General features: G+C 45.4%; 1 long non-coding RNA gene across 1 annotated transcript; it reads right to left on the bottom strand.

Annotated features, from left to right (window-relative positions):
- Positions 1 to 5,047: 5,047 nt before the first annotated feature.
- On the bottom strand, positions 5,048 to 8,469 carry LOC138447555 (uncharacterized). The gene is made up of 2 exons (XR_011259888.1): positions 8,324 to 8,469; positions 5,048 to 5,969 (listed from the first exon to the last, which is right to left on the bottom strand). It is a non-coding gene; the product is annotated as an uncharacterized lncRNA (long non-coding RNA).
- Positions 8,470 to 8,789: the final 320 nt, after the last annotated feature.

Here is an 8,789-nt window from a genome sequence, read left to right as displayed (position 1 = left end):
TGAATGTTGAGTTTTAAGCCAGCTTTTCCACTCTCTTCTTTGACTTTCATCAAGAGGCTCTTTAGTTTCTCTTCGCTTTCTGTCATGAGGGTGTTGTCATTTGCATATCTGAGGTTATTGATATTTCTCCTGGCAGTCTTGATCCCAGCTTGTGCTTCATCCAGCCTGGCATTTCTCATGATGTACTCTGCATATAAGTTAAATAAGCAAGGTGACAATATACAGTCTTGATATACTCCTTTCCCAGTTTTGAACTAGTCCATTGTTCTACGTCCAGTTCTAAATGTTGCTCCTTGATCTGCATACAGATTTCTCAGGAGGTCAGGTGGTTTGGTATTACCATCTCTTTAAGAATTTTCCAGTTTGTTGTGATCCACACAGTCCAAGGTTTTAGCGTAGTCAATGAAACAGATGTTTTTCTAGAATTCGCTTTCTTTCTCTATGATCCAGCAGATGTTGGCAATTTGACCTCTGGTTCCTCTGCCTTTTCTAAATCCAGCTTAAACATCTGGAAGTTCTTGGTTCATGTTTTGTCGAAGCCTAGCTTGGAGAGTTTTGAGCATTACTTTGCTAGCATGTGAGATGAGTGCAATTGAGAGGTAGTTGAACATTCGTGCAGTCACAAGCTTCAGGTGGTAAAGAATACGCCTGTGATATGGGAGACCTGGGTTCTGTCCCTGGGTTGGGAAGATTCCCTGGAGAAGGGAAAGGCTACCCACTCCAGTATTCTGGCCTCGAGTATTCCATGGATTATCTGGTCCATGGGGTCCAGACACGAATGAGTGACTTTCACTTTCATTTGAACATTCTTTGGCATTGCCTTTCATCTCTTAATGGCTGAGAGATGTTTCCAATGTGTGTATTTTCTGATGCATTTTGTTATGTTTTTGCCTTATGTATTTCTAAAAATAACAGATTTATTAAAATATAACTGACTTGACATGCCATAAACTTACTCATTTTAAAGTGTACAATTTAGTGTTTTTTAGTATAGTCACAAAATTGTGCATCCATCACCCCTGAAATTTCAGAAAAATTTCATCACTATGAAAAGAAATCTCTGGTGGTCCAGTGATTAAGAATCTGCCTTGCAATGCAGGGGATGAGGATTTGATCCCTAGTTGGGGAGTTAAGTTCCCACATGCTGCAACTGAGACTGGAGGCAACCAAATAAATAAGTAAACTTTGAAGAAAAGGAATCTCGTATCCATCAGCAGTCAATCTTCATTCCACCTTGCCTAAACCTTGGCAAATATGAATCTATTTTCTCTCTATGAATTTGTCTATTCTGAACATTTCTTAATGGAAACACGTAATATGTGGCCTTTTGTGTCTGCTTCTCTCATTTGACGTGTTTTCAAGTTTCATCCATGTATCATGCTTCATTCGCTTTTATCGCTGAATAACAGTCCATTGAGAAGATAGGCTAAATTTATTCATTCATCACTTGCACACTTGGATTGTTTCCACTTCTGAGCTATCCATTATGAATTATGCTGCCATGGGCATTCTTGTACAAGTGTTTGTGTGGACTTGTTCTCATTTCTCTTGTGCGTATATATAGGAGTGGAATGGCCAGGTAATAGGATAACTGGAGAAGACTCTTGAGAGTCCCTTAGACTTCAAGGAAATCAGACCAGTCAATCCTAAAGGAAATCAACCCTGAATATTTATTGGAAGAATTGTGGCTGAAGCTCCAATACTTTGGCCACTTGGTGCAAAGAGCTGACTCATTGGAAAAGACCCTGATGCTGGGAAAGATTGAAGGCAAAGGAGAAGGGGAAGGCAGAGGAAGAGATGGTTGGATAGCATCATCAACTCAATGGACATGAATTTGAGCAAACTTTGGAAGATAGTGAACAGAGGCGCCTGGTGAGCTGCCGTCCATGGGGTTGCAAAATATCAGACATGGGCTCCTCCCTATAGCTGCTGCGTCGGTATCGGTGGGAGCCCCAGCTCGAAAAAAAAAAATATATCAGACATGACTTAGCAACTAAACAACAGCTATATGTTTAACATTTTGAGGAATTGCCAAATTGTTCTCCAAAGTGGCTGTACCATTTTATAATCCTACTAACAATGTAAAAGGGTTGCAATTTATACACATCCTTGTTCATACTTGTTATTACCTGTCTTCATGTTTTAGCCATCCTAGTGGGTGTATGGAATTCTTGCCCGAGTTTCTGCCTGTGGTTTTGTATTTCTCTAATGGTTAATCATGTTGAGCATGTTTTCATGTGTTTATTGGCCATTTGTACATATTCTTTAGAAAAATATCCATTCATATCCTTTGTGTATATTAAAATTGGGTAATTTGTCTTTTTATTGTTGAGTTGTAAGAGGTTTTTGTTTGTTTTTACATATTCTGGACACAAGTCCCTTATCAGATATATGATTTGCAAATACTTTCTCCTATTCTGTGGGTTGTCTTTTCATTTTCTTGATATACCTATGTGTTTATGTTATGCTGTTGTGTCCCCTTCAGCATTATAGAGAAGTCTGCTCTGTCTTATGAATTTCTCTCTGAGTTGAATTCAGCTTTGATCTTCAGGTGGTGACCTTGGTTTTCTCTTGGTTTCCATGTGCCTGTGTATCTTCACCTGTTTCTAAAGTGTACGCCATTGTTTTCAGTGTGTCTCCTCTAAGCATATGGTCATCGCTAAGTCAAGGTTCCTTCCTTCCTTCCTTTTCTCTGTCCTCACATAATGCCCTCCCCAGGCCAGGCCTTTCCAGACCATGCCTCCCTGGAATAGCCACTGCTGTCACTGGACTGAGGTCCTAAGTCTAGACCCCAAAGAAGATGTGCATCCAAAAACAGAAATATAGACCAACAGAACAAGATAGAAAGCCCAGAGATAAACCCACACACCTTATGGGCACCTTATCTTTGACAATGGAGGCAAGAATATACAATGGAGAAAAAATAGTCTCCAATAAGTGGTTCTGGGAAAACCACTCAGCTACATGGAAAAAAAAGGAAATTAGAACACTCCTAACACCATACCCAAAGAGAAACTCAAAGTGAATTAAAGGCCTAACTATAAGACCAGAATCTATAAAACTCTTAGAGGAAAACATAGGCAGAACACTCTTAGACATAAATCACAGCAAGATCCTCTATGACCCACCTTCTAGAGGGAAATATACAGCAAAGGAAATTATTTAAACAAGGTGAAACAACCTTGAGAAAATAATAGCAAGTGAAACAACTGACAAAGGATTAATTTCCAAAACATACAAGCAGCTCATACAGTTCAATACCAGAAAAACAACCCAATCAAAAGTGGGCCAATCACCTAAACAGACATTTCCAAAGATGTACAGATGGCTAATAAACACATGAAAAGATGCTCAACATTGCTCATTATTAGAGAAATGCAAATCAAAACTACAATGAGGTATCACCTCATGCTGATCAGCATTAATAAATTTACAAACAGTAAATGCTGGAGAGGGTGTGAAGAAAAGGGAACCCTCTTGCACTGTTGGTGAAAATAGAAATTGATACAGCCACTGTGGAGAACAGTATGCAGATTCCTTTAAAAACTAGGAGTAAAACTACCATATGACCCAACAGTCCTACTACTGGGCATATATCCTGAGAAAACCATAACTGAAAAGGAGACATGTACCCCAGTGTTCGTCGTAGCACTATTTACAGTATCTACGACATGGAAGAAACCAAGATGTCCACTGACAGATGGATAGATAAAGAAGCTGTGGTACATATATACAGTGGAATATTACTCAGCCATAGAAAGACACACATTTGAATCTGTTCTAATGAGGTGGATGAACCTAGAGCCTATTATACAGAGTGAAGTAAGAGAGAGACAAATATCACATAGTAACGCATATATATGGAATCTAGAAAATTGGTACTGATGAACCTATGCAGGGCAGCGATGGAGATGAGGACACAGAGCACAGACTTGTGGACACCATAGGGGAAGGGGAGGATGGGATGCATTGAGACAGTATCATGGAAACATGCATTACCCTGTGTAAAATAGATATCGGTGGGAATTTGCTACTGTATGACTCAGGGAGCTCATACAGAGGTGTGGGATAGGGTGGGAGGTGGGAGGGAGGTTCAAGAAAGAGGAGACATATATATACTTAGAGCTGATTCATGTTGATGTTTGGCAGAAATCAACACAATATTGAAAAGGGATTATACTCCAATTAAAAATAAATAAATTTTTAAAAGAAAAGGAAAAAAAAAGAAGACGTGCATCATCTCTCAGCACGTCCTGCGGCCTCAAGGGCCCTCTCCTCACGCCTCCCAATCTAGAGCCACTGGCAGGGTGAATTTGCAGCCCTGAGCTGCCATTCTTCTCACATCCACTAGGGGCCGTCCCACACCTCCAAGAACTTGGCATTTTAATTAATCTCGCCCCTCCTAGTCCTCCCACGTCTCCCAATATCACCTTCGGGTTTAAAGCCCCAGAGCAGCACTCCCTATTACCCAAAGAGCCTATCTTTCCAGCCATCATGATTTAAGCTGTCTTGTGGAAAATCAGGGCTTCCCTGGTGGCTCAGACGGCAAAGCGTCTGCCTGCAATGCGGGAGACCTGGGTTTGATTCCTGAGTCGGGAAGATCCCCTGGAGAAGGAAATGGCAACCCACTCCAGCACTCTTGCCTGGAGAATCCCATGGACGGAGGAGCCTGATAGGCTACAGTGCAAGGGGTCGCAAAGAGTCGGACACGACTGAGCGACTTCACTTGGGGTCACTTGGGTGGAAAATCAGCCCAATGCATTTCAATACCTCTCTGTTGGAGTTTCCTCCTCTGTAGAATGGGAGTGACTTCCCACCTCTCTCAGAAATAACATATATAGTATTTAGCGTGGAGCCTGACACTCAGTAGGTGCTAATAAAAGGAAATCGTTTACCGAGGCTTCAAAGTCCTACTAATGTCTCTCTGCACAACTCTCCTGAGAGCTCTCCACGCCGACAATCCTTTGATTTTTTGGTCAGTGATGGTAGTGGGTTTCCTTGGGGTGGGATGTTTTTGTAGCAGGTATAAACTTCCTAGGCCACAAAGTGACCTGTGTGAACATTTTTATTTTCCATAACTGACTTTAATTGCCATCTGAATTTTCCATGTTGCATTGTGTGGAAGCATTTTCTTAAAGAATTTAGGGTTTGCTTCAGTCAATTTTGTTTCTGCATCCCCTTTCCCTTGCGGTTTCAGCTAGTGCTGTCAGTAGGGAGAGGGCTTCTGGTCTTGGTCACTTTCATTTTCTCTGCTGCCATCTGAGGGGTTCTAGTCCTACTAACCATCATTTTCTGGTGTTTGGTCACCCTGCTGGTGCCCGCAACTGGCACCATTCACTGAGATGGCCGATGGTCCATCCAGCCTATGTCATCACATCATATCCTGACCCTCAGCCTCTTCTGGCCCCAGACCCTCTCTCAGACACTTCTGTGGGAAACTTGGGAGAGGGGGCTGTCTCCGGCCTTTTTGCCCAGATAAGCCACTCCACTGGGTCTCCTTATATGCACATACATGGCGGGTATTCTGAGAGGATGGTGTCTCCATGCCCTTGCCCAGGAAGCAAGCTGCTTCCTCTTTGAGCTCTGTGCTTCTCCATTCCAGCCCATCCTCTGGGTGGGAAGAGAATGCTCCTTCATAGTTAGTGTTTTTACTGAGCCAAGAACTTCAGTATTCCAGACTTAGCTCCTTTTGCTTCTCTCTGTTTCTTCTGGGACAGCTCTGACCTGGGGACACCCTCACTGCCATTTGTACTGGGGCAGGGTGATATGACGTACTAAGAAAGCAGCCTGCCACACCTTTGTCCTCTGTTCTGGGTTCTCTGAGCAAAGGCTAACGCGTGGCTGCAGCATTCCAGTGAAGCTTTGTGCTCATGGTGATGCGCAGGGTGGAACCTGGGTGAGGACTGGTGGAGGTTTTCTGAGGGTTGATACTCAGCTCCTTCAGAGGGCAGATAAGCCAGAATTCCTGCCTGTAGACAAGAGAAAACAAACTTCAGTCTGGAAGGAATTTTCTGGCAGCATGATGGGCGGGCTGTAGAACCATAAGACGGACGAAAGAACAAGGTATATGAGTTGGGCAGGAAGGCTGGGAGGTAGAACCACAGGCAAAACTAGTGAGGATGGGCCTGCTGACATCATGGTCACCACGGCCCCTTGGTGCTGGCTGCTGTGCCCCTAGCATCAGAGGAGAAACATCTCAGTGGTCCCGGCTTCTCTGTGACCCTCCAACAGTGTCCAGGTCCGAGGCAGAAGAGCTCAGGTTGAGTGGCCAAGCATCTCTGCCAGGATCTGGGAGAGGGAATTTGGCCCCACTGGGCTTCCATAGGGGAATCCTGCCTTCTGCCCATCTAGGGATCTGCTCAACGTTTGGATGCTAAGCAACCAAAACAACAAACGCCATACATCTCTTTTATTTACCCAATTGTGCATTTGCCAAGAGGCAGTTTCAAACCTGCCTCATCTAGGCAGTCTGATACCTGGCGTGCTGCTTGTTTACACCACTCAGAGAGTTTGCCAAGTCTGGTTAAGTCATACAAACACACCAAGTGCTTTTTGATAGTCTTCTTACGACGGCTAATGTAATGGTTAACCTTTACTGAATCGTGTCCCAGGCACTGAGCTAAGTGCTTTATGTTGCTGATCTATTGGGTCTTACTCGCTGCCATTCTTCCAAGGAGGAAACTGAGGCCAGATGGTTTAGTAGCTTGCCCACATTCACATGGGTTTAAATGGGAGGAATGAAGACTTAAATTCAGGCAGCCTCTCTCCAGAACTTGGCTAGGAAAGGGCTCTGCTTTCCATAATCCAGTGGAGACAGAGTTAAACTAGTAAACACAGCACAGTGTACATGATTACAGTGAGAACCAGGAAGGGAAAGAGCAGGGTGGGAGCAGAAAAAATAACAGAGCCAGATTCGTCTATCGGGTGGTGGGGGTCTCGGGAACGTCTCTGTAAAGTGCTTAATTTTAAGCTGTGACCCCAGTGACAAGGATTAGCCAGGCAAAGCAAGGGAAAAGTGGCAACAGCAAGTGACAAAGGCCTGAGGCAGGAGAAAATTGAATGTGTGTGAGGAATGAAAAGGGGCTAGTACCGCTGGGAGGGAAAGAGGGGTCCTCTGGGCAGGAGGCCAAGGCGTTTGGGCAGGGTCTCTGTGCTTTCTCAGCTCAGAACTCCTCCCCTTCTCTCACTGCTCACTCCCTCCTCCAGTCCTTAGGCAAACCCTCCAGTGCTAATCTCCCAGCTGTCAGAATCCCACCACTTCTCCCCACCTCCACAGTGGCCACCCTGGGTTCATCACTGCAACATCCCTTGGGTCCCTGTCTCTCTGCTTCTGCCACGTTCCTGTATCAGTTGCTACCAGCGCTAAAACAATCACACCCACCTCAGCTTCTCATCTCACAGATGAAAAAGCCCAGTCTCACAAGGGTGTGCCATGTCCTCCAGGCTCTGGCCTCTGTGGCCTCTATGCTGCTATCCCTCCCTCCCTGGGCTGCAGGGCCAGCCCTGCTGTCTCTTCAGCACACCAGGCAAGCTCCTGCCTTCAGGCCTTTGCACTGGCTGTTCCCTCACCCGGCCCAGAATGTTCTCTGCACACATATCCATGGGTCCCTTGTCATTTGCAGGCTCGCCCAGAGATGTTATGGTGGACCGGAGGGCAGAGACAGAAACACACAGCCCTGCCCCCAAGTCATGTCTACCTGCAGCCTACTGCCCAGTCACACGACTGTGCCTAAAGTCAGAGGGAGGGGCCCAAGGACTGTAGACGGAACATGCCAGAAGACAGGGAGGGTGGAGGACTAGGGCCCTTTCGCACTCCACCTAGATCCCTTGACCTGAGCTCTGAATCTGCGCACCTCCCACCCCACCCTCCCCACACACAGGGACCCACCTCCTTTAGTCATCATTTTGTTTTCATTCAACAGATATTTATTGAGCTTAGAGATGGGGCAAGCCTTGTTCTTGACACTGGGGGCACAGCAGCACATAGTCATAGGTCCCTGTCCTTTGGGCACTTACAGCGCTGTCTGTCAACAACACTCAGTGGACAGACACAGAGCAGTGTGAAGCGCACTGTGAGGCCTGGGAGGTGCAGTGAGGAAGCCAGAGGCAGGGGGCCCTATCTGGGGCGGAGCAGCCAGGAACGTCCTTGTGAAACTGGACTGTGAAAGAATCTGAAATGGGCTCAGATTGGAACTTGAACCCACGTGCTGGGACTCAAACCCTGACAAAACCCTGCTTGGGACTCTAACCCACACAGCCAGGACTCGAACCCGGCCAGAACCCAGGGACTTGAACCCACAATCTTTTAATTAGAATCACTCACCCAATATCTGGACTTACTGAGGCTCAGGTTCTTTGTATCTCAGCGCAGAAGGAATTCAGCAAGAGGCAAAGTGATAAGCAAGAAATAGATGTATTAATATAGGACACTTGTAAGAGATGCAAGTGGGCAGATGAGGGAACTCTGCCCCGAGGATTGAGTGGGCTACAATTTATAATGGAAAAAAGGGGAGGGGAAAAGACTGCCTTCTTCACGTAGACGTAGATGCAGACGTAAGGCATACAGAATTAGCTCCTCCTTCACTAGTGGGGTCGCAAAGAGTCGGGCACGACTGAGAGACGCCACTTCACTTCACTTCTTCACTAGCTCCTCCTTCATGTTAGGCAGGAAAGTGTCTGACCCTATGAGATCAAACTAGGATTATTAGTAGAAAAGCGGTTTCTTCCATCTAGTGGCCTGGGGCATATCTTGTGGTTTTGTTTATGGTTTTATAATTAAGCAAGCTTGC

Source organism: Ovis canadensis, chromosome 11 (assembly GCF_042477335.2).
Source record: "Ovis canadensis isolate MfBH-ARS-UI-01 breed Bighorn chromosome 11, ARS-UI_OviCan_v2, whole genome shotgun sequence".
NCBI classification, from domain to species: domain Eukaryota; kingdom Metazoa; phylum Chordata; class Mammalia; order Artiodactyla; family Bovidae; genus Ovis; species Ovis canadensis.
Note: the sequence above shows the minus strand (reverse complement) of the source record. Positions and strands in the feature narration are given on the sequence as shown.